Below are 26,807 nucleotides of genomic sequence, written 5' to 3' on the forward strand. Positions count from 1 at the left end.
CAGCCTGGAGGGGTGTGGGAATAGCCACACAGCCCAGAGGGGCGTGGGAATGACCATGCAGCCCAGGGGGGCATGGGAATGACCATGCAGCCTAGGGGGGACGTGAGAATGGCCATGTAGCCCAGGGGGGCATGGGAATGACCATGCAGCCTAGGGGGGACGTGAGAATGGCCATGTAGCCCAGGGGGGCATGGGAATGACCATGCAGCCTAGGGGGGAGTGGGAATGACCATGCAGCCCAGGGGGGGAGTGGGAATGACCATGCAGCCCGGGAGGGGAGTGGGAATGGCCACGCAACCCAGGGGGGGAGTGGGAGTGGCCACGCAGCCCAAGGGGGGGTGGGAATGGCCACGCAGCCCAAGGGGGGAATGGGAATGGCCACGCAGCCCAGGAGGGATTGGAAATGGCCACACAGCCCAGGGGAGAGTGGGAATGGCCACGAGCCCAGAGGGGAGTGGGAATGGCTATGCAGCCCAGGGGCAGTGGGAATGGCCACACAGCCCAGGGGGGGACTGGGAATGGGGAAGGGCAGTAACCCGTGGTGGGTGTGGGGGTGTGGGGAGGGATGATGACAGCCAGCTGGCCCCATGCAAAGATTGTTTGTGAACCAGTGGAGCCTGGTCAGACCCTGTGCAAGCCCTTTTAGAAAGAGTGCAGTGTCTACCCTTTTAGCTTTTTGTCTTAATTCCTCATTTATACTTACACAGGGCGACCGCCATATCCATGGAGCCGGTTTCAGTTACCCGCGGTTTACCACGGCCCAAAACCATTACATGGAACATTCCAGAACCATGCACAAGGGGGCTGCCAGGAGGCCAAATTTCCCATTTATATGAGTAGGTTTACTACTATCCATGGATTCCAGCTTCTGCAGTAGGTCTTGGAACGTATCCACCACGGATATGGGGAGAGGGACTACTGCAATATGCATATCTGTAATGTAGTGTAACTTCTTTCTTTATTTCCTCTGTTTTTTGTACCTAAGATTTGTACTTGACATGGTGCCATGTGTTGGTGACATTGTATGTACACTTTTCATTGTACTCCTGTTCTTTGTATCTTGAGTCCGTGGGAAGTTATAGGAAGGATATTATCAAGCTGGAGAGGGCTCAGTAGATACTTATCAGGATGTTGCTGGGTATGGAAGCTTTGAGTTATAAAGAAAGGCTGGATAGGCTGGGACTTTTTTCACTGGAGTGTAGGGGGTTGCGAAGTGACCGAATAGAAGTTTATAAAATAATGAGAGGTATAGATAGGGTTAATGGTACTTGTCTTTTTCCCTAGAATGGAGGAGAGAGATTTAAAAAAGACATAAGAGGCAACTTTTTTTTACACAGAGGGTGGTTCAGGTGTGAAATGAACTTCCTGAGAAAGTTGTGAATGTGTGTACAACATTTAAAAGACATTGGGCTGGACACATGATCAGGAAAGGTTTGGAGGGACATGGGCCAGGCAGGTGGGACTAGTTTAGTTTAGGACTATGTTCGGGGCGGACTGGTTGGACCGAAGGGTCTGTGTCTGTGTTGTATGACCCAGTGACTCTGTGAGTTTATGTGACAATAAGCGAAATTCTAAATCTAAAGCCCAGCAAGATAATTGGTCTTGAGCAGAAACGCAACAAAACAGGAAAGACTTTAATCTAGCCTGCCTCCCTGCCGAACTGGAGTAGGAGGACGATAGTTGGCTGAAATCATCTTTGGATTTGATCCACAGATGACAAACTCTCTTCTGAAAGATTCCAGTTTGAATCTCCTCTATCAGCAGATTGGCTGCAGCAGGGTCTTTCTTCAAATATTCAGGTAGGGCTAAGGTAAATAACACCAGACTGTTGCTTCTCAGCCTGGTAAGAAAACTGCTACAGGAAGAGGAGCTGGGGACTGAAAGGAGGCCTGTCACTTTGAATGGCTTTCAAAATCACTTGAGATGCCAGAGTGAGCAGGAGGTGTCCTGCATGCCCCAAAGATCAGATTTCTCAGGTCCTGGGTTTCAACATCTTAACTCATGAGGTTCTCCCAAATCCCACCTCCACAATCACCTGATGAAGGAGCGACGTTCCGAAAGCTAGTGTGCTTCCAATTAAACCTGTTGGACTATAACCTGGTGTTGTGCGATTTTTAACTTTATCCAAATTATCTGACCTCCTCCTTATTTCCATCCATCAGCCAGCTACCAAAGAAGTGGGAAATTGATGGGACCTGCACAGATGAGTGTAAATCTTTAAAGGCTGCTGAATCTAGGATAAACACCTTCAAATTGTGGTTTAAGTATTTGTCATACATTCAAGTGAGAGGATGCATTGGCCATTAGAGTAGAAAACTCAGAAACTGAGTAATATTAGTTAATAATGCAAGTCTGTAAATATTCACCCACCCTTTTCGATTTCAGTATCTTATTTATTGGATGATATCATATTGTGCGCACATTTATATATGTCTATGGCATTTTCCCAGAACACCAATGCTAGCACCTTGTAGTATTTGCAACCTCTGTTCACATTGGTACTGGCTCAGCATTATTTGAAGTAAATTGCTGCCACTAATTCTCTTGGTCTTTACATAGTCTTGGGCCTAACTAGTGATTACAAAAGAGGCATTATTCTTTGATAAAAAGAAGGTTTGTTAAGTGATACTAAAAAGGACAACTACATTTGATCAGGCACAATTACTTTAAAGCAGTGGTATAAATACATCTGAGTGCGGACTCCTTGTCTCCACACATTAGTAAATGGGTAGAGCCAATGGAACATAAATATTAACCACTTCATAACCAATACCTTATAAAATAATGTCCAATAGCATCTTATACAAGCATAAAGGTTATATAAGATCTTTGGGAGTTCATGATGCTTGCAGAATTGCGAAATTAAAATGAATCTCAGCAGGTGTTGCAAATAAGTTAGGAGCAATGACAAAGCAGCTCCCAGATTGCTGTCTAGTCTTCAGCGCTGTTTGCATGCGCTCAGCTGTTGGAAAACCCTTACTTAGTGCAGTATCAGATTGTTATCCCCAGTGTAGCAGGTGCCTCTGTTCCCCGGAGCATGAAGAGACAGATATACAGTTGCGATGTACCCTTATGTGCTCCTGATTTAGAAGTAAGCTGAGTGCTCCAAACACACACATAAATTTATAATGAAGATTATGATTCTTGCTTTGTTATTTAGAGAGTGATATTAAACAGTTCATTGATTAATTGGCACAGTAACCAGATACTTATATGAACTATATCTGTTGTCATTTAGATATGACATCTGTACATGTAACTATCTGCAACAGGTAAGCTACTGAGATTCTGTGATTTTGCCTCAGGGTTTCCATGAAAGCATATTTTAATGCTCAAGGCAATTTACAGCAGAAAACATTTGCCAGTTCAGTATTCCTGATGTATAAAAGGATGTTAATTATGTTGCACAATAATGGTGGAGCATACATATGGCATCCTTCTGACTACTTCTGCACACACTAACCTTTAAAAAGAAGTCATAGACTGTAACATTGGTGCAAGAGGGACTGAATGCTCAACAGCCAGAGTCAACAGACTTTTTCTGCCATTTACACCCTCTCTCCCTGGAATTTTCTCCTGACAACCTTCAGCTAATGTTAATGTGGAATATAGGAAAAGGCCTTGGGGATTTCGGGATCACTGATTCTTCAATTTTTTTTCTAAACTGTCTGCAGTCACTTTAATAACATGAATTCCCAGGTTAATGATAACTCCAATGATGATTGCCCCATTCACATATAAAATGTGCATTCAGTTTAATGGTAATGTACAAGTCCAAAAGTGTCACGTTCAAATTTATAGAAATGGACTATCTTATCCTTAGCTAATTAAATCAGTTCAAAATAATCATTTGCGAATCCTATACACTGGGGTCATATTACATTCTTAACAAAGACACTGCAGTGTGAAGAGTAGACAGTGTAATGTTGCATTTAGGTTTGAAAGAGTTAATGTTGAAGGTGGAATGAGCAGCACCCAATATGATGAAGTCGTGTGAAGTTGTGAGCAGAACAGCTTAGATCCTTTAATGAGGTGAAACTAAATATCTGGTCTTCCTCAAAGTCTCTCAAACAATGAGTGTCAGATCAAAATACCTTATAACAAGGTGATAACAGGCAGTAAGCAATGAACTGAAATCATGATTTAGAGACACCGGTGTTGGACTGGGGTGTACAAAGTTAAAAATCACGCAACACCAGGTTATAGTCCAACAGGTTTATTTGGAAGCACTAGTTTTTGGAGCACTGCTCCTTCATCAGGTGATTGTCCACAACCACCTGATGAAAGAGCAGCTCTCTGAAAGCTAATGCTTCCAAATAAACCTGTTGGACTATAACCTGGTGTTGTATGAATTTTTAACTTTCATTGGTAGGCAGGGTTTTTTCAAATAAGATTCAAAGTACCCAGTCTCTTCTCCCACTATCTTCCACTCGTCACCTCATTAATTATGCACACCTTGTGACATAATGTGGTGGGACAGAGGGAGCAGTTGTAGCTGTCCAAACTTTGCAACTTTCCCAATACTGATGCCAAATTTAAATCCTAGTGACACAGCTTAAGAACACATAAACAAGGATAAGGAGCAGGCAATTCAGCCCCTCAAACCTGCTCCATCATTTGATACTGTCATGGTTGATCTCATCTTGGGTCTGAACTCCATTTTCCTTTATCCTTACCCTTCAACCTATACCCTTCTCCATTCTCCATTACCCTTCAACCCCTTACTAAATAAAAATATGTCTAACCCCTCTGTAAATTTACTCAGCATCCCAGCATCCACTGCCCACTGTGATTGTTAATCCCACAGATCCATTTGAGAGAGGTCATTCTTCCTTGCCTCTGTTTTATATCTGAAAAATGTGTTGTTGGAAAAGCGCAACAGGTCAGGCAGCATCCAAGGAGTAGGAGAATCGATGTTTCGGGCATAAGCCCTTCTTCAGGAATCCTGAAGAAGGGCTTATGCCCAAAATGTTGATTCTCCTGCTCCTTGGATGCTGCCTGCATCAGCTCTGATCTCCAGCATCTGCAGTCCTCACTTTCTCCTCTGTTTTATATCTGCAACCCCCATCTTAAAACCATGAACTCTCATTCTAGATTTCCCCAGAAGGGGAAACATCTGCTCTATATCTACTTTGTCAAGCACTTTCTGTATCTTACATATCTCCATTAGATCTCCTCTCATTCTTCAAAATTCTAGTGAATATAGGCCAAAACTGTTCAATCTCTCATTCTAATACAAGTCTTTCATCTCAGGAATTAATCTAATGAGTCTCCTCTGAACACTCTGCAATGCAATTAAATCACTTCAATTGTTGCAAACCAGAGTATGTCCTTCACACTGTGGCCCTGCACTATTATTCCCAAGGAAAAGGCCAAGAAAGACAACTTAGCTCCTCAATTCACTGGCAAGGACCTCAAGAAGCTGATGGAATGGGATAGGCAGAAAACCGTAAAACTGGTAAATGAGACATTGTGGTCTGACTCAACTGATATACTTCAAAACAGAACTCTAGATGCCCATTAAGCTCATTTCCAACTATTGTTTTTTTTTAACTGGCTTTCCCTCTGGGGTAAAGGAGTGTACTGTTTTGGATGTAGGTTTGCTCGCTGAGCTAAAAGGTTCATTTCCAGACGTTTCATTACCTTACTAGGTAACATCTTCAGTGAACCTCATGCGAAGAAATGCTGAAAATTCTGCTTTCCATTTATATGTTTGGGTTTCTTTGGGTTGGTGATGTCATTTCCTGTGATGATGTTATTTGCTATGATGAAGTCACTTCCTGTTCCTTTTCTCAGGGGGTGGTAGATGGGGTCTAAGTCAATGTGTTTGTTGATAGAGTTCCAGTTGGAATGCCATGCTTCTAGGAATTCTCGTGTGCGTCTTTGTTTGGCTTGTCTTAGGATGGATGTACTGTCTCAGTTGAAGTGGTGTCCTTCCTCATCTGTATGTGAGGATACTAGTGAAAGAGGGTCATGTCTTTTTGTGGCTAGTTGGTGCCTGTAACAAATGCTATAATGGACAAACATAAGCATGGCATTCCAACCGGAACTCTATCAACAAACACATTGAGTTAGACCCCATCTACCACCCCCTGAGAAAAGGAACAGGAAGTGACTTCACCACAGGAAATGACATCGCCAACCCAAAGAAACCCAAGCATATAAATAGAAAGCAGGAATTTTCAGCATTGCTTCGCATGAGGTCCTCTGAAGATGTTACCTAGTAAGGTAATGAAACGTCTGGAAATGAACCTTTCAGCCCAGTGAGCAAACTTACATCCAAAACCTCAACCTGAGCTACAAATCTTCTCAAAACTCGCTAGGAGTGTAGTGTGTTCCCCTGCTGACTAAAAAAGAAACCGCACCTCCAGACTCAGCCAGTTTGATCAAGGTAGCAGTGTGGGCCAGTGCAGTATCCCATAATGCACAGCAGTGAAGGAAGAAGGTTAATAAGCCCCTATGCTCCACAAAGGTTGTGCCACCACCTTCTCTTTGCTGCCTCACATTCACAGGGCCACCATCCACACAAACTGCCAATGTACATTCATCTAGCCAAAGCTCATGGACAAAAACTCTCATTTTTGCATCCATCACATCCACTTAATGGCTCTCAACCACCTTATCCCAAACTACTAACCCTCCTTATCCTCTGCTACTCCTGCTCACTCACTGGTGACACCTTATTATCTTTCCTGCTCTTATTGTCACTGGTAACTGTTCCTTCACCTCTTATCATTATGCTCAGCTTCTGCTTTTTCCTTATTATGGGAAAAGTTATCTGACCTCCTGGACTAATGTCTCCATAGCAATCCAACTGACATACCCTATAATCCCTGGACTGGTTGTGCTTGACCTGCAGGACTGACTATGTCATTGCCCAGGATTGGAGTTAAATGAGTCCCTGATTGACCATATTCCTTTTGGACCTTAGTAAGGACTAGTCTGTTTTGCCTTTCACACATGAAGCACATGCTGTGTCTGCCACATAAACTGTGGCACATGCTGAAGGACTGACTTTGACGTGGCATGGTGCTGTCTAGCAACATGTGCATTCCCTTGGCTGTTCAGCTTTCTGAGCCATGACTAGCTGCTGGCTCTCCCCTGTGCACTTGAAGGCAATGCTAGTCACAGAGTCTGACCACCTCCAAGTGAGAGCAAAGTTAGTGAGTCTTAAGAAATGAAGCTAAAAGCCAAAAGATGCATCATATGTAGATGAAGGAGATGCACGTGTGTCCCTACATGCAAAGTGATCTGGCAGAAGTATGTGGGTCGGAGGTGTTTCAGAGCTTCAAAGTGAAGCCCTAAAGGGAAATCTGAACCAAGGGCAAGCATGATAGTGATGTGTGGTGAGGCTGGTGGTTTTCTGTTGGGAACCTGTATGGAAGGACAGTGGAGGAGGACGGTCTCTGGAGCCTACAGGGTGTTGTGGTGTAGACAGAGTTGAGTGAGGGGCCAGGTGAAGCAAACAGTAAGCTGTTGCTGAGAAGTGTGGTACTGGAAAAGCACAGCCGGTCAGGCATCATCCAAGGAGTAGGAGAATCGACATTTTGAGCATAAGCCCTTCATCAGGATGCTTGAAACATCGATCCTCCTGCTCCTCAGATGCTGTCTGACAGGCTGTGCTTTTCCAGTACCACACTCTTCAACTCTGATCTCCAGCACCTGCAGTCCTCACTTTCTCCCAGTAAGCTACTGCCACTAGATAACTGCTCTGACCTTCCTGTCAGGAATGGGTGCTGTCTAGTTTCTTGGGGAAAGTAAGGAGCATTGGGAGCTGCACAGAAATGAGGTGAGTTTTACCAATAACGAGATGCAAATGCATAGAGAAAAGGTAGTCCTTTAAGGAAGGCCTAACCATTTTCAGCTACCTCACCAATGTCCTTCCCTCCATCTTAAAGTCAGCAATGGCAATGTTCACTGATGGTTTCATAATATTCAGCACCATTTGTGACTCCTCAGATACTGAAACAGTCCATGTCCAGATGCAGCAAGATCTGGACAATATCACTGAATCGTCACTATCAACATCCAGGGATTGTCATTAATCAAAAATTGAACTGGACTAGTGATGTAAACACTGTGACTGCAAGATCAGGTCAAAGGCTACGAATCCTGCAGCAAACAACTTGCTTCCTGAATTCCAAAGCCTGTCCACCATCTACAAGGCATAAGTCAGGTGTGTGATGGAGAACTCTCTGCTTGCTTGATTGAGTGTAGTTCCAATAACACTCAAGAAGCTTGACACCATCCAGGACAAAGCAGCCTGTTTATTGGTACCCCATCCAAAACGGACACCTCCCTCCATCGCTGATGCTCAATAGCAGCAGAGCGTACTACTATCTACAAGGTACATGGCAGAAATTCACTAAGACTTCTTACACAACACCTTCCAGGCACATGACCATTTCCATCTAGAAGAACAAGTACAACAGATACATGGGAATGCCATCACCTGTAAGTCCCTCTCCAAGCCACATGCCACCCTGACATGAAAATATACCATCCATTTCTTCCTTGCTACTGGGTCAAATTCCTGGAACTCCATCCCTAACAGCATTGTGGGTCTACCTATAGTACATGGACTGCAGTGTTCAAGAAGGCAGCTCACTGCCCTCTTCTCAAGGACAACTTGGGATGACATTAAATTCTAGACCAGCCAGGGACACCTACATCCCATGAATGATTTTTTAAAAAGTTACCATTCATTAGCAAGATTCTAACCTCACAATTTAAACCTAAAGGGAAAATCAGAACATTTTCATGAGGTCAAAAATGAGATTTTCAATTGTTGTGTATTTTCCCAATTTTCTTGCTATTGCCAATACCACTCAAGGGAACAGAAAATACCACCCTGTATCTTGTTCACAACATGAAACTCTTGTTAACAACATTTCATGATATGGTTTCTCTCCAGCAGACTAGACCAACAGACCCCATGATTTCTATACCTAAAGTCAATATAGTCTTACTAAACCATAGGGCTGCTCTCTCACTTTTAAAGAGAGTACTGGTGGTGATTTAACCTGAAGGCCATCAAACCTCAGGCAAGGGGAGAGGTTGAGAAGGAGAGTCCTTCAAGACAACCTCAGCCGGTGATGAGAATTGAGCCCACGCTGTTGGCATCATACCGCTCGCAAGCCAACTGAGCTAAACCATGCTATAACTAAAGAAGATGGTGGCAGCAGCTCATAGTGTTGTCAGATGGCATTCCTGTACAACACAGAAGGCAGTGGTATAGGGTTGATTTCACTGCTCTTGCAACACATGGTGAACAGAACAGCGAAATCTTAAGATATAGATTGAAGTTACCTGATCGTGCAGCACTCTCATGAGAACGCGAAGGATTTAAGAAGCCTACAGTAGAAATGTAGAAATGGAATAATGCAATGAGGGTATGTCGAATTCCAAGAGAGCAATTGTGTTAGGAGACTCTCTAGTCTGAGTCACAGACAGACGTTTCTGTGGCCAGCAGTGAAAAATCAGAATGGTGTGTTGTTTCCCTGGTTGCCAGGATCAAGGATGTCTCAGAGAGGGTGCAGAATGGTCTTAAGGGAAAGAGGGGCCAGCAGGAGGTCATTGTACACATTGGAACCAATGACATAGGAAGGGAAAAGGTTGAGATTCTGAAGAGAGATTACAGAGAGTTAGGCAGCAAGTTAAAAAGGACGTCCTCGAGAGTAGTAATATCTGAATTACTCCCAGTGCTATGAGCTAGTGAGGGCAGGAATAGGAGGATAGAGCAGACAAATGCATGGCAGAGGAGCTGGTGTATGGGAGAAGGATTCACATTTTTGAATCATTGGAATCTCTTTTGGGATAGAAGTGACCAGTACAAGAAGGACGGATTGCACCTAAATTGGAAGGGGATTAATATACTGGCAGGGAAATTTGCTAGAACTGCTCAGGAGGATGTAAACTAGTAAGGTGGAGGGGTGGCACCCAGGGGGATAGTGAGGAAAGAGATCAATCTGAGACTGGTACAGTTGAGAACAAAAGTGAGTCAAACAGTCAGGGCAGGCAGGGACAAACCAGAGAACAAGATAGGACTGATAAATTAAACTGCAATTATTTCAATGCAAGGGGCCTAACAGGGAAGGCAGGTGAACTCAGGGCATGGTTAGGAACATGGGACTGGGATATCATAGCAATTACAGAAACATGGCTCAGGGATGGGCAGGACTGGCAGCTTAATGTTCCAGGATACAAATGCTACAGGAAGGATAGAAAGGGAGGCAAGAGAGGGGGGTGTGGGGTAGGTGGCATTTTTGATAAGGGATAGCATTACAGCTGTGCTGAGGGAGCATATTCCTGGAAATACATCCAGGGAAGTTATTTGGGTGGAACTGAGAAATAAGAAAGGGATGATCACCTTATTGGGATTATATTATAGATCCCCTAATAGAGGAAAATTAAGAAACAAATTTGTACGTAGATCTCAGCTATCTGTAAGAATAATAGGGTAGTTATGGTAGGGGATTTTAACTTACCAAACATAGACTGGGACTGCCATAGTGTTAAGGGTTTAGCTGGAGAGGAATTTGTTAAGTGTGTACAAGAAAAATTTCTGACCCAATTTCTGAGGTGCAAAACTTGACCTACTCTTGGGAAATAAGGCAGGGCAGGTGACTGAGGTGTCACTGGGGGAGCACTTTGGGGCCAGAGAGCATAATTCTATTTGTTTTAAAATAGTGATGGTAAAAGATAGACCAGATCTAAAAGTTGAAGTTCTAAATTGGAGAACGGCCAATTTTGATGGTATTAGGCAAGAACTTTCAAAAGATGATTGGGGGCAGATGTTTGTAGGTAAAGGAACGGCTGGAAAATGGGAAGCCTTCAGAAATGAGATAACGAGAATCCAGAGAAAGTATATTCCTGTCAGGGTGAAAGGAAAGGCTGGTAGGTATAGGGAATGCTGGCTGACTAAAGAAATTGAGGGTTTGGTTAAGAAAAAGAAGGAAGCATATGTAAGGTATAGATAGCATAGATCGAGTGAATCCTTAGAAGAGTATAAAGAAAGTAAGAGTATTTAAGAAGGAAATCAGGAGGGAAAAAAGGAGACATGAAATAGTTTTGGCAAATAGGGTTCAGGAGTATCCAAAGGATTTTTATAAATACATTAAGGACAAAAGGGTAACTGGGGAGAGAATAGGGCCCCTCAAAGATAAGCAAGATGGCCTTTGTGTGGAGCCACTGGAGATGGGGGAGATACTAAACAAGTATTTATCAGTGTTTACTGTGGAAAAGGACATGGAAGAAATAGAATGTAGGGAAATAGATGGTGCCATCTTGAAAAGTTACCATATTGCAGAGGAGGAAGTGCTGGGTGTCTTGAAACACATAAAAGTGGATAACTGGCCAGGACCTGATCAGGTATACCTTAGAACTCTGCGCAAAGCTAGAGAAGTGATTGTTGGGCCTCTTCCTGATGTATTTGTATCATCAATAGTCACAGGTTGGGTGCTGGAAGACTGGAGGTTAGCTAACGTAGTGCCACTGTTGAAGGAAGTTGGTAAGGACAAACAAGGGAACTATAGACCAGTAAGCCTGACATTGGTGGTGAGCAAGTTGTTGGAGGGAATCCTGAGGGACAGGACGTACATGTATTTGGAAAGGCAGTGACTAATTAGTCAACATGGCTTTATGTGTGGTAAATCATGTCTCACAAACTTGATTGAGTTTTTTGAAAAAGTAACAAAGAGGATTGATGAGGGCAGAGTGGTAGACATGATCTATATGGACTTCAGTAAGGCATTTGACAAGGTTCCCCATGGGAGACTGGTTAGCAAGGTTAGATCTTAGGGAATGCAGGAAGAACTAGCCATTTGGATACAGAACTGGTTCAAAGGTAGAAGACAGAAGGTGGTGGTGGAGAGTTGTTTGTCAGACTGGAGGCCTGTGACCAGTGGAGTGCCACAAGGATCAGTGCTGGGTCCACTACATTTCATCATTTATATAAATGATTTGGAAGTGAGCATAAGAGGTAGAGTTAGTAAGTTTGCAGATGACACCAAAATTGGAGGTGTAGTTGCCAGTGAAGAAGGTTACTTCAGATTACAATGGGATCTTGATCAGATGGACCAATTGGCTGAGAAGTAGCAGATGGAGTTTAATTTAGATAAATGTGAGGTGCTGCATTTTAGGAAAGCAAATCTTAGCAGGACTTATGCACTTAATGGTACAGTCCTAGGGAGTGTTGCTGAACAAAGAGACCTTGGAGTGCAGGTTCATAGCTCCTTGAAAGTAGAGTCGCAGGTGGACAGGATAATGAAGATGGCGTTTGGTATGCTTTCCTTTATTGGTCAGAGTACTGAGTACAGGAGTTGGGAGGTCATGTTGCAGCTGTACAGGACTTGGTTAGGCCACTTTTGGAATATTGCGTGCAATTCTGGTCTTCATCATTTCGGAAAGATGTCTTGAAACTTGAAAGGGTTCAGAAAAGATTTACAAGGATGTTGCCAGTGTTGGAGGATTTGATCCATAGGGAGAGGTTGAATAGGCTGGCGCTGTTTTCCCTGGAACGTTGGAGACTGAGGGGTGACCTTATAGAGGTTTATAAAATCATGAAGGGCATGGATAGTCTGTTCTATGGGGTGGGGAAGTCCAGAACTAGAGAGCATTGGTTTAGGGTGAGAGGGGAAAGATATAAAAGAGACCTAAGGGGCAACATTTTCACACAGAGGGTGGTGCGTGTATGGAATGAGCTGCAAGACGAAGTGGTGGAGGCTAGTACAATGCAACATTTAAAAAGCATCTGGGTGGCTATATGAATAGGAAAGGTTTGGAGGGATGTGGGTCGGGTGCTGGCAGGTGGGATTAGATTGGATTGGGATATCTGGTTGGCATGGACAAGTTGGACGGAAGGTTCTATTTCCGTGCTGTACATCTCTATGACTCAATGACTCTAAATGGTCAACAAGGAAGAATACTTCAACAAATGGTGAAAGCATTTCAGACCTGATAAGAGATTGCTGCAACAGAAAAGTTACCAATTCTTGGGAGATGGAGAATTAGTAACTCCAAAGCAGATAAAGGCTACATAGCAAGTTGATGTGGAAGCAATCCCAAAATTCAGCAGTGAGTGAGTGGACATCCGTGACTCAATGAGTAAAGCTAATAAATCCTGGTGGATCAAGGAAAATTTTAAAACAATGCAGTCAGCCAAGCTGAAAAAGCAAGAAATCAAAAATTGATTACAGTTCAGGTTGAGCATTACTATCATAGCAAGCAAGCACTGGGAAGCATAACAGCAAAAACAAAACTAAACAGCCACAAACTAAATATTACCAGAGCCCATAGATCCGGGGTTATCACATACCCAGTTATTAATGTTCAAATGAAGCAAACAATTAATTTTGTTAAGCAGTTTGGAAATCTAATCAAAGCCAGTTTAACAAGAATAGAAACTTTGAGAAACTTTATTCAGACGATATGAAAAGTGGAAGCGATTCTAAGTGAAGTAGGTGATCCAGAGGGCCGGGTGTTGGATCCAGCAGGATTGTGGAGGATGGGAGAGCATTAGAAATGGTCAATTCAGGTGGGGGCCTGGTCATGTGGTCATCGTTAGGTGTTTGAGGAAGCTATAGTGGGTTGGTGTCAGAGTTGACTCGGGGATCAGTTCAATAGGTATCCAGGAGTCAGACATGTTCTTGATGCTCTAACTTTTCTTGGGTAACTATGAAGCTTAATTGACTTGGAATCTTCTGAATTTTCTGAATTTCATGGGCTCTTTTGGAGACTTCCAGATACAGGGGAATTGTTCATTGAAAAGTTTAATTTTCCTGCGTCTGGGATTCTTCATAGTTGTGACATGTAACCTCTGTCTATGCTACTCCAAAGACTCTCTGGCCATTGAAATATCTGGGCCCATAATTCAATTTGTCTAAACATATTTAACAGGAAAGAACAAACATGGAACTGCAGTTAAAATTCTAAATTGAGGATAGGCCAATTTTACTAAACTGAGGAATGATTTAGCAGAATGAGCTGGAAGCGATTTGAGGATATATAAATTTTGATGCAACGAATTGAAAATTCAAAGGAGAAATTCAAGGAGTTCAGAATGAACATGAACCTACAAAGAAAACAATGGGATGGCCAGAGCTACAGCCCCTGGACATGGTAAGATAAGGTAGAAAGCAAACACAGAAAACTCCATACTGTAGAAAGCCAAGAGGAATATAGAAAGTGCAGGGTGTAATCAAAAAAGATCTTAGAAAGGCAGTCAGGGAGGAAATAGTCAAAGATCTGACCATAGCTTTTCAACCCTCAATCAATACAGATGTGGTACTGGAGGATTGAAAGACTGCTAACATTGTGACTTTATTTTAAAATGGACCGTGGGATAGGCTAAATAATTACAGTATAATCTCAGTAGTGGGTTAATTACTGGAATCATTTCTGAAAGACCGGATAAGATGTTACTTAGAAAGACATAGAGTAATGAAGGGCAAACAGCATGGGATTTTTGTCAGGGAAGATTGTGTCTAACTAACTTGGTAGAATGTTTTGAGGAGGTAACAAGGAGGATTAATGAATGCAGTGTGCTTGAAGTGGTTTTCCAAATTTAACAAGGCCTCACATGTCAAACTGGTTAGGAAAAAGGTGTCTATGGAATCCAGAGGAATGTAGCAAGATCTATACAAAGTTGGCTTCGTGGCATGGCAGGGTGATATAGTTGACAGTGTTTTTGTGACTGAAGGGTAATCATATGGGCTCGCAGGGTCTCAGGTCTTTTGTGGGGCATATTAATGATTTGGTCTTAAATGTAGGGAACAGAACTTTGCAAATTCCATAAAAATTGGCCAAATAATTTTCAGTGAGGAATGAAGATATCAATAGTCTGGTCAGGTAGGCAGCTAAGTGGCAAATGGAGGTGATGCATTTGAAAAGGTCAAACAAGGGAAAGGAATTATACAATAATGCAATAAATGTAAGGATACTGAGAGGAGTGGATGAAGTGTGGCCTTTGGAGTGCATGTCCATAAATCCCTGAAGATAACAAGGCCAGTTGGTAATGTGGTTAAGAAGGTAAGTGAAAACATAAACTATAAAAGCAGGAAGACTATGTGACAATTTGAGTACTATATGCGATCTGGTCACCTCATTACAGAAAGGAAGTAACTGCACGAGAACAGATCGAAAGGAGATTTGTGAGAATGTAGCCAGGATTGGAAAAATACAGCTATGAGGAAAGATTGGTTAGGTTGGATTTGTTTACCTGGGATATTTAATTGAGATGTATAAAGTTGTGAGGGGCCTGAATGAAGTTGAGAGGAAGGACTTATTTCCTTAATAGTCTGATCAGTGACTAAGACTCATGGACTTAAAGTCATCAAAGGAAAGTTGAGATGGGAAATGAGGAAAAACTTTGATCAAACAATCATTGGGATCTGAAATAGACTGCCTGACTCTCAACTCATTTAAAAGGTATTTGGATATATTGCAATTTCCAGCAATATAAACTGCACAGGGCATTTGAGAAGCGCTGCTGTTGTGTGATCTTGGCGTGTTCAATGGGAGTGTCAGAGAAAGGCACATCTGTATCAGTATTATTCAGGTTATTAATGCAATACTGCACAAATGTATCTAATGGCTTGCCATGGTCATGTGATCTCCACCATGAGGCACTGGATTATAGCGAGAGCAACAAACCAAACTGCTTCCTGTGAGCTTACTGACAGAATGGAGCTGAGATTGAGTGTAGATGAGTACAGCAACAAAAGCAGCAACACAGTAATGTCCAGGGCTGTTGAAAGCTGCTAAAAGCCCAGAAAAGAAATGAAGCAGCAGGTCACAGACAAAAACACGAGGTAAAATGTCATGGCTACAAAAATTCTGTTCCTGATGCCAGTTCAATAAAATGTGATAGGAAACAAAATTGACAAATTCCACTGGCAATGGAAAAGCTAAGACGCAATAATAGATTTAATTAATAAGCCAAGGAAGCTACAAGTAGCTGTACTCTATCACATTTGGAGACGGACTGTTTCAAAGTGTTTCGCACCTTACATCTCTTTGAAAAAACACTGCAAACCTTTTCAAAGCTTTGAAGGCACGCTTGAACTCTAAGTGAATGGGATTTATAGAACATAGAACATAGAACAATACAGTGCAGCTCAGGCCCTTCAGCCTTCAATGTTGCGCTGACCTGTGAACTCTCAGCTCGTCCCCCTACACTATCCCATCATCATCCATGTGCTTACCTATGGATTGTTTAACTCTCCCTAATGTGGCTGAGTTGACTACATTAGCAGGTAGGGCATTCCACACCCTTACCACTCTCTGCGTAAAGAACCTGCCTCTGACATCTGTCTTAAATCTATCGCCCCTCAATTTGTAGTTATGCCCTCTCATACAAGCTGAGGTCACCATCCTAGGAAAAAGACTTTCACTGTCTATCCTATCTAATTATCTGATCATCTTGTATGTCTCTATCAAATCCCCTCTTAGCCTTCCTCTTTCTAATGAAAACAGACCCAAGTCTCTCAGCATTTCCTCATAAGACCTTCCCTCCAGACCAGGCAACATCCTGGTAAATTTCCTCTGAACCTTTTCCAATGCTTCCACATCCTTCCCAAAATATGGGGACCAGAACTGTACACAATATTCCCAGTGTGGCCGCACCAGCGTTTTGTATAGTTTCAGCAAGATGTTGCAGCTCCGGAACTCAATCCCTCTACCAATGAAACCTAACACACCAAATGTCTTCTTCACAGCACTATCCACCGGGGTGGCAACTTTCAAGGATCTATGTACATGGACTCCAAGATCCCTCTGCACATCCACATTACCAATAATCTTTCCATTGACCCAGTACTCTGCCTTCCTGTTATTCTTCCCAAAGTGCATCACCTCACATTTTGCTGCACTGAACTCCATTTGCCACCTCTCAGCCCAATTCTGTAGTTTATCCAAGTCCCCCTGCAACCTGTAACATTCTTCCAAACTGTCCACTACTCCACTGACTTTAGTGTCATCTGCAAATTTACTAATCCATTCACCTATGCCTGCATCTAAGTCATTTATAAAAATGACAAACAGCAGTGGTCCCAAAACAAATCCTTGTGGCACCTCACTAGTAACCTGACTCCAGACTGAATATTTTCCATCAACCATCACCCGCTGCCTTCATTCAGAAAGCCAGTTTCTAATCCAAACTGCTAAATCACCCTCAATTTCATGCCTCTTGCCCGAAACGTCGATTTTACTGCTCCTCGGATGCTGCCTGAACTGCTGTGCTCTTCCAGTACCACTAATCCAGAATTTCTCCAACAACCTACCATGTGGATTTTTATCAAAGGATTTACTGAAGTCCATGTATACCATGTCAACAGCCCTACCCTCATCTACATGCTTGGCCACCTTCTCAAAAAACTCAATGAGGTTTGTGAGACACGACCTGTCCTTGACAAAATCATGTTGACTATCTGAAATCAAATTGTTACTTGCTAGATGATTATAAATCTTATCTCTTATAACCCTTTCCAGAACCTTTCCGACAACAGAAGTAAGGTTCACTGGTCTATAATTACCTGGGTCATCTCTACTGCCCTTCTTGAACAAGGGCACATTTGCAATCCTCCAGTGTTCAGGTACTAAACCTGTAGACAATGACGACTCAAATATCAAAGCCAAAGGCTCTGCTATCTCCTCCCTTGCTTCCCAGAGAATCCTCGAATAAATCCCAACCGGCCCAGGGGACTTGTCTACTTTCACTCCTTCTAGAATTGATAACACCTCTTTGTAACTAACCTCAATCCTTTCTAGTCTAATATCTCGTATCTCATTCATCTCCTCTACAATATTCTCCTTTTCCTGAGTGAAAACCAATGAGAAATGTTCATTTAGCACCTCTCCGATCTCCACAGGTTCCACATTCAACTGACTGGCCCAATTCCTACCCTAGTCATCCTTTTATTCCTCACATACCTATAGAAATTTTTAGGGTTCTCCTTTATTCTATTTGCTAAAGACTGCTCATGTCCTCTCTTTGCTCTTCTTAACTCCCCCTTTAAATCCTTCCTAGCTGACCTGTAACTCTCCATCGCCTCATCTGTACCATCTTGTCTCATCAACACATAAGCCTCCTTCTTCTTCTTAACAAGAGATGCAATTTCTGTAGTAAACCATGGTTCCCTTACCTTATCACTTCCTCCCTGCCTGACAGGGACATACCTATCAAGGACACACAATATCTGTTCCTTAAACCAGCTCCACATTTCCATTGTCTGCATCCCCTGCATTTTGCTACCCCATTCTATGCATCCTAATTCTTCCCTAATCACATTATAATTGCCCTTGCTCCATTGATAACTCTTGTCCTGTGGCTTGTACCTATCCATTTCCATCGCTAAACTAAGAGAAAGTGAGGACTGCAGATGCTGGAATCAGAGCTGAAAAACGTGTTGCTGGAAAAGCGCAGCAGGTCAGGCAACCTCCAAGGAGCAGGAGAATCGATGTTTCAGGCATAAGCCTGCTCCTTGGAGGCTGCCTGATCTGCTGCGCTTTTCCAGCAACACACTTTTCATCGCTAAACTAAACATAATTGAATTATGGTCACTCTCTCCAAATTGCTCACCTACAACTAAATTAAACACTGGCCTGGTTCATTACCAAGCACCAGATCCAGTGTGGCCTCCCCTCTTGTCGGCACTTTGACATACAATGTCAGGAAAACCTCCTGTACACATTGGACAAAAACTGATCCATCCGACATACTAGACTAATAGCATTTTCAAGGTAAAAACAATGACTGCAGATGCTGAAAATCAACTACTGGATTAGTGGTGCTGGAAGAGCACAGCAGTTCAGGCAGCATCCAACGAGCAGCGAAATCAACGTTTCGGGCAAAAGCCCTTCATCAGGAATAAAGGCAGTGATGCTTCAGGCTCACTGCCTTTATTCCTGATGAAGGGCTTTTGCCCGAAACGTTGATTTCGCTGCTCGTTGGATGCCGCCTGAACTGCTGTGCTCTTCCAGCACCACTAATCCAGTAATAGCATTTTCAGTCAACGTTGGGGAAGTTAAAGCCCCCCATAGTGACCACTCTGTTCCTTTCATTCCTACCCAGAATGGTTTTGCCAATCCTCTCTTTCACCTCCCTGGAACTCTGCTGAGGCCTATAAAAAACTCCAAGAAGTGTGATCGCTCCTTTCCTGTTTCTAACCTCAGACCACACTATCTCAGTAGACGAGTCCTCATCAAAAGCTCTCTCAGCCACTGTTATACTATCTTTGACTAACAAGGCCATGCCTCTCTCTCTTTTACTGCCTTGCCTATTCTTAATGAAAGATCTAAACCTGCAACATCCATTCCTCACCCTGCTCTATCCATGTCTCCGAAATGGCCACAACATCGAAGTCCCAGGTACCTATCCATACTGCAAGCTCACCTACCTTATTTCGGATACTTCTGGCGTTGAAGTAGACACTTCAAACCACTTCTCTGTCTGCCAGCACATTCCTGTGACCCTGAAATCCTGTCCCTATCCTTCATACTCTCATCCTCCTGTGCACTGCAACTACACCTCCGGTTCCTATACCCCTGCTGAGCTAGTCTAGACCCACCCGAATAGCACCAGCAAATTTCCCACCCAGGATATTAGTACCCCTCTGGTTTAAGTGAAGACCGTCCTGTTTGTACAAGTCCCACCTTCCCCCGAATGAGCCCCAATTATCCAAGAACCTGAAACCCTCCCTCCTGCACCATCTTTGCAGCCACGTGTTTAGCTGATATCTCTCCCTATTCTGTGCCTCGCGATCACGTGGCACGGGTAACAATCCAGAGATAACAACTCTGTTTGTTCTCACTCTCAGCTTCCACCCTAGCTCCCTGAAATCCTGCCTTACATCGCTATCCCTCTTTCTACCTATGTCATTGGTATCTACATGGACCACGACTTGAGGCTGGTTACCTACTCCCGTCAGGACCCCAAAGATACAATCCGAGACATCATGGGCCCTGACACTTGGGAGGCAACACACCAACCACGAGTCTCATTCATTCCTTACAAACCTTCTATCTGAGCCTCTAACTATTGAGTCCCCAATGGCTAACACTCTTCTCTTTTCCCTCCTTCCCTTCTGTGCAACAGGGACAGGCTCTGCGCCAGAGCCCTGGGCCCCACTGCATACACCTAGTAAGTCGTCCCCCTCAACAGTATCCAAAGCGGTATACATGATTTTCAGTGGAACGACCACAGGGAATCCCTCCACTGACTGCTTTTTCACCCTTCGAACAGTCACCCAGCTTTCTTCGTGCCTAGGTGTAACTACTTCCCTGTAACTCCTATCTATCACAGCCTCTGCCTCCGAATGATCCGAAGTTTATCCAGCTCCCACTCTAGTTTCCTAACACGGTCTTGGAGGAGCGAGAGTTCGGTGCACTTCCTGCAGATGTACTTGGATGGGACACTAATGGCATCCCTGACCTCAAACATCATGCAGGAGGAACATTGCTCTCCCTGCACTGCCATCCCTGCTAGTCTCCTAGTCACAAAGTAAGAAAGAGATGCTTAGCTGATGTGTCCCTGATGTTTCAGGTTAGAGGAGGTGGTTGGGTGGGAGGCCCTACAAAGGTAGGGTCATGGGTTGAGAAAACACTGACTTATATAGCTGGACGGAAATAAAAATAAGAAGTCCCTCTTTTCCCAGAAACCTCTGCTTTCTGACTTCAAATTTAAAAGCTCAAATCCGTGACTCACCGCTCCTGGCAGGCACCTGGTGCATGCTCCCAGCCTTCGAGTTGCTGCTGCCGCTGAAAAACAGAAATGGAATTATAAAGGAATGCGTTCAATATTAGGCCTGAGGTGAAAAAAGAGTCCATTGATCAATATGTGACCACATTAACACATCTCACAGAATCCTGTGAATTTGCATAATGTAAAGATTAGCTCATTATAAACAGAATTGTATTAGCCTTAAGAGATCCCATTGTGAATGCATGTCTACAGAGAGATATTTAGTCTGAAGTAAGTGATCAAAATGTGCAAAAGTGCTGAGGTTGTAAACCAACAACTAGTAAATATTCATGGCAGAACAAATCATTATGCTGATAGAAATTCCAAAAGGGAGCTACAGACAAAGGACTGGATGAAAATACTAGGGAATACAGTACACCAAGGAAAGACAACATGTCCAATGTCAGAGCTATCACAAAGTAAGGTTCTCAGTGCAAGAAGTCAGATTATTTTCCACGCAAGTATTTGGCTAGAAGGAAGTTCAACAAGAAAGTACAGATCACCACTAGAGAGTTATCAGCTGGAGATTCTGACAGTTCATTCAACACCATACAACAAGTTAGTTAAATCTCGTTGATAGATGATAAGTGGTTTCTGGCAGTTAGAATGAATACGAACAAAGGAGAACATCAAGTTAGCATTAAGATAGAAAGGGCGAAAGTGGGTACAACAGATGCTGGAGATTAGAGTTAAGATTAGAGTGGTGCTGGAAAAGCACAGCAGGTCAGGCAGCATCTGAAGAGCAGGAAAATCGACGCTTTGGGCAAAAGCCCTTCATCAGGAAGGGCTCTAATCTTGACTCTAATTAAGACAGAACATTCTTAGCAGCATCTATGGAGAGAGAGAGAGACAGAATTAACATTCCAAGTCCAAAGACTCGTCTTCAGGATACAATGTTTATCGGGCCTTTAAAATCACTTGGACAGATAAACAGTGTATTGACCTTTAAGGCTGTGTCCTTATAGAGGATATGTGTTTCATAAACTTTAAAACTAGATGGTCTTTACTTATTAACTTCTCGAAAGTCCGTTTCCACGGCTTCCACCAAATATATTGCTGTCATATTTGTGAATCGTGGGGCTGCCCATTACCCTCTGGGAATCTGTCCTCCCTCTCCTTTTGCTTTTAAAACTCTTTTTACCGCAATGAACATTTCTGCCACTGTGCATGCTACACTGTCTCTTATATAATCAGACTTCAATCAGGCTTCTGACTGCTCCTCTTGTCTCTCGCATAAAATTAAATTCTAACCATCAAGGTCTCCCTTTAATTGCCTGGTCCCTGCAAACATTTACCCACAAGGACAGCTACCAGCAGGATTGAAATGCCAACCCAGATATTGTCACAACCCACTGAAGTAACATGCCATAAATCCAGCCTTACTATTCCTGGAATCATACAAAATGTCATGTTTCTTTTAAGGAGTGCACAGTACCCACAGTGCCCCAATTTACTTGATTCTCTCTCTCTTGTTCTCTCCCTCTCTCTCTCTCAAACATGGCCTCAATTCAGCTAAGAAATATTTAGCTTCAGTAAAGGTTTCATTCCGAATTCTCAGCTTACGATTTGGGCATTTGTTTGAATTGTGTTTGAATTTGTTTGAATTATAGTTGGTTACAAAAATTCAGTTTAGCGTATCCAAGCAAATTCTTAGCCATATGTTCTTAAAAATATCAGTTTGAAACTTTCGAAACTGTTGACTTTATTTCTCTGATGTACCTTAGGGTTTTGGATCAAAGGTGACCAGACACCTGGAGGAAGAACGCCTCATCTTCCGCCTCAGAACACTTCAACCCCAGGGCATCAATGTGGACTTCAACAGTTTCCTCATTTCCCCTTCCCCCACCTCATCCTAGTTCTAAACTTCCAGCTCAGCACTGTCCCCATGACTTGTCCGGACTTGTCCTACCTGCCTATCTCCTTTTCCACCTATCCACTCCACCCTCTCCTCCCTGACCTATCACCTTCATCCCCTCCCCCACTCACCCATTGTACTCTATGCTACTCTCTCCCCATCACCACCCTCCTCTAGCTTATCTCTCCATGCTTCAGGCTCACTGCCTTTATTCCTGATGAAGGGCTTTTGCCCGAAACGTCAATTTCGAAGCTACTTGGATGCTGCCTGAACTGCTGTGCTCTTCCAGCACCACTAATCCAGAATCTGGTTTCCAGCATCTGCAGTCATTGTTTTTACCACCTTGATGTCTCCAATAATCTACTTCCAAATCAACATTTGCAATATAATTAACGTTAATTTTATCTTGATTAGTTCATGGCTTGTGTCTTCACTTTTGGAGGTGGTACATCAAGAAAAGAGAAGTGTGTCAGCTACTTTGTTGGTGGGAGTGGGGCTCCTTATAAAGGTCAGGGCCTGGGTTACTGAAGATATTTTAAAACTACTGATGGTGTTAAAAAGTTATAAAAAACCTTAGTGATCAAGGAGGAGAAGTCTCAGAGAAAGTCACTTCTTGTATTGGGCTTCCAATGGTTCCAGCATTAATATTCTCAGAAGTAGTATCAATCATATAAATGCAAAACAAAAATGGATTCAGATCCATGGGAGTTATTTGGGGAAAATGTCTAACAGATAAGTCTTATAGGTGAGTTTTATTGACAGCTTTAAATGTTAAGACAACACGGAGGCATTCGAATTGACAATGGGGATTACTGCATCCAGCACCTGGAAAGCTGAATGTTTGGTCACCAAGGGTAGATTGAACAGCCAGAGCATGTACAAGATGTCAGATTGAGAGAAATACCATGTTTAGTTTTTAAAAACAGATGTTCCAGTGCTAAAGAAAGAAATGGAGATAAATCGAGTGAAGGGCTTATACCCGAAACATCGATTCTCCTGCTCCTCAGATTCTGCTTAACCAGCTGTGCATTTCCAGTAACACACTCTCAACTGCAGTTGTATAGAGCCTTGTTGAGACCTCACCTGGATTATTGTATACAATTTTGGTCTCCTTATTTGAGGAAGGATACATTGGCCATTGACGGAATGCAATAGAGATCAATCATTGGGGTGGTGGGATTGTCTTATGAAAACAGATTGAGGAGACTGGGTCTATATTCCCCAGAGTTTCAACAAATGTGGGATGAGCTCATTGAAAACTCCAAAGTCTTTACAGAGTGTGACTGGGTGGAGATAGATCAGATGATTTCCTGACCGATGCATCTATAACAAGGAGACATCATCTTATGATAACGGGCAAGTTATTTAAGAATTAGATGAGGAGTATGTATTCAATCAGAGATTGGTGAATATTTAGAATTCTCTCACCCAGGGAGCTGTGGAAGCTTAGTCATTAGGAATGTTCAAAACAGAATCAATAGGTTTGATTAGATTAGATTCCCTACAGTATGGAAACAGGCCCTTTGGCCCAACAAATCCACACCGACCCTCCGAAGAGTAATCTACCCGGACCCATTCCCGTACCCTATATTTACCCCTGAGTAGCACACCTAACACTATGGGCAATTTATCATGGCCAAGTCACCTGACCTGCACATCTTTGGATTGTGGGAGGAAACTGGAGCACCCGGAGGAAACCCACACAGACATGGGGAGAATGTGCAAACTCCACACAGACACTCGCCCAAGGTAGGAATCGAACGCGGATCCCTGGCTCTGTGAGACTTCTGGTGAACATAAGGTCATAAGATGACAGGCTAATGTCATCAACGGATATGGAGATAATGTGGGAAAGTGGCATGGGGTAGATGATTAGCCATGGTCTAACTGAATTCAGGCAGGCTTGATAGACTGAATGGGCAGAAGTGGGTATTCCAGATCTGGAGATTAGAGTCAAGATTAGAGTGGTGCTGGAAAAGCACAGCAGGTCAGGCAGCAGCTGAGGAGCAGGAAGATCGACGTTTCATTCCTGATGAAGGGCTTTTGCCCGAAACATCGATTTTCCTGCTCCTCGGATGCTGCCTGACCTGCTGTGCTTTTCCAGCACCACTCTAATCCTGGTGGACTGAATGGCCTATTCCTGTTCCTATATTCCTATGTCAATGGCACCACTCAGTAACTCACCTCAGTATCTTTAAGATTTTTCAAGATATAAATTTGATGATTGCTTACACAGCAAAGTATGAAGCCAGGAGAAAAGAATTTGCCGACTATTTAATTACTGAAATCTTAGTTAAATGCAAATGTAGCCAATAAACACGCATTGATCAATATTTGGATGATAGATTCATCAGGTGGAATTGTCTGGGTCTGTCTGTAACTTTTAGTAAAAAGGTAAAGTCCCCATAGTCTGCTGTCTCATTAGAGGGTAACTGTGTCTCAGGCAAGGACAGGAGAATCCTTCATGGTAACTTCAGCTAATGTGTAAGTATTGAACCCATGCTGTTAGTATTGCAGCACCCCACAAACCAGCTAGTCAGCCAACAGAGCTAACTAACCTCCTATAGCTTCTAATAGGGCAGGATGGGGAACTACATTGGCAAAAGCCATGCTTTCAGTTTCCCAACAGTGGCTTAAAGCTATTCTATTACATTCTCAGAGACTTTCAGGCTGATGGGGTATCCTAACACTAGCTGGATTAAGTTGATCAAACATCAGACATGGTAATACTGATCTGTGAAGAAATACCAGGGATGAAATGTCGGTTTTCAGTTTGAGGTGTAGACATTGTCATTTGTAACTTTTGGATTCTCATCAGGCTGCTCATGTCTTGGGTGAAATCTTGTCGCCCAGCCATCTGTGTTCCCCATGACCCACGTCTAGTTTTCCCCTTCCTGATGCTGTCATGTGCAAGATATTTGTGTCCTTTTTCTTTATATTATTTACTGTGCACATGAGTATTTCGCATAACATAACATTTATTGCCCTGAATTATTCCCCATGTTCCAGCCCTACAAGCTTAGTATGTAAAGTCTGGATAACAGCTTCATGCCCATCTCTTTAACTTTCATACACACAAGCCTGTGAGTGCTCCTACATGGTTGAATGTGCAACCTCCTACATCACTCAAACCCAGCACCATCAGCATTGCTGGTGATTGGTGATTGACAGGTACCCTTCTTGTCAAAGGGCTTTTGCCCAAAACATCGATTTCGCTGCTCGTTGGATGCTGCCTGAACTGCTGTGCTCTTCCATCACCACTAATCCAGTATTCTTGTCAAAGCCTAATGAATAATGGGAGTATGACTGGGAGGTGGCAGTTTGCAGCTTTAAAACCTTATTCATTTTTATTCTGCTGCGAGTGCTTTCCTTCAGTACAACAGTCTTTAACTGAGGATGAAGTGATTGTATTGTTCAGGTTCAGTTCCAATTCCATCCATTGGTTGTATTTGTTCTGTGCAGGAACATGTACAAACAGTTCTGGGGAACTCTGATTTGTTCATTCGTTGAGAGGCCTTATTTTGAAAGTTGATTTAGAGAAAGATGGAGGGAGTAAACTTTTCCTTAGGATCATTCCCCTTCTACTCCTCCCTTCCCAGAATATACTTTTCCCTCCATAACTATGGATATCCTTCTTCTTCCCTCTGATGTCTTTCTTCAGTTTCCCTGTGACTATCGCCCTTTCACTATCTCCCTGGATATTCTTGCTCTTGCCCCGATCCCATTACCATTGACAGTCTTAACCTTACACCGCCCCTTAATTAGTTGCACAGACCTTGCTCACACCTCACTGGACGTGATTACCACATTGTGTTCCCTAGTATTAGTATGCAGCTCCCACCATTCGTTGTCCCATTGTGCAATCACTGTTGCACTCTGCATCCCAGTTTGTTCCTTCCATTCCCCAGGATCCTTCCAGTGTCCCTTAAAACCACACTCTTTAAGTTCTGGCCGTTACCTTTCCTTTCCAACCAGATGACCTTTCAGACTCTCTATTAAGTTGAGGCCCACTTGCCTGCCCTGGTTAGGTTTGCTAGAATCAGACAGTATGCCTACCTTGCTTGGAATGGGTAGTGAGCCTAGTCAGACTTCACTCTTAAAAATGTAAATGCTTACCTATAAAAATGCAGAATATGGAAGACAGAGAAGACTCATGAGATGATATACGTGGACAGACAGGACTGACATTTCCCAAGATTGGGTAACTTGATCAGG

This window comes from Chiloscyllium punctatum, chromosome 2 (assembly GCF_047496795.1).
Source record: "Chiloscyllium punctatum isolate Juve2018m chromosome 2, sChiPun1.3, whole genome shotgun sequence".
Taxonomy (NCBI): domain Eukaryota; kingdom Metazoa; phylum Chordata; class Chondrichthyes; order Orectolobiformes; family Hemiscylliidae; genus Chiloscyllium; species Chiloscyllium punctatum.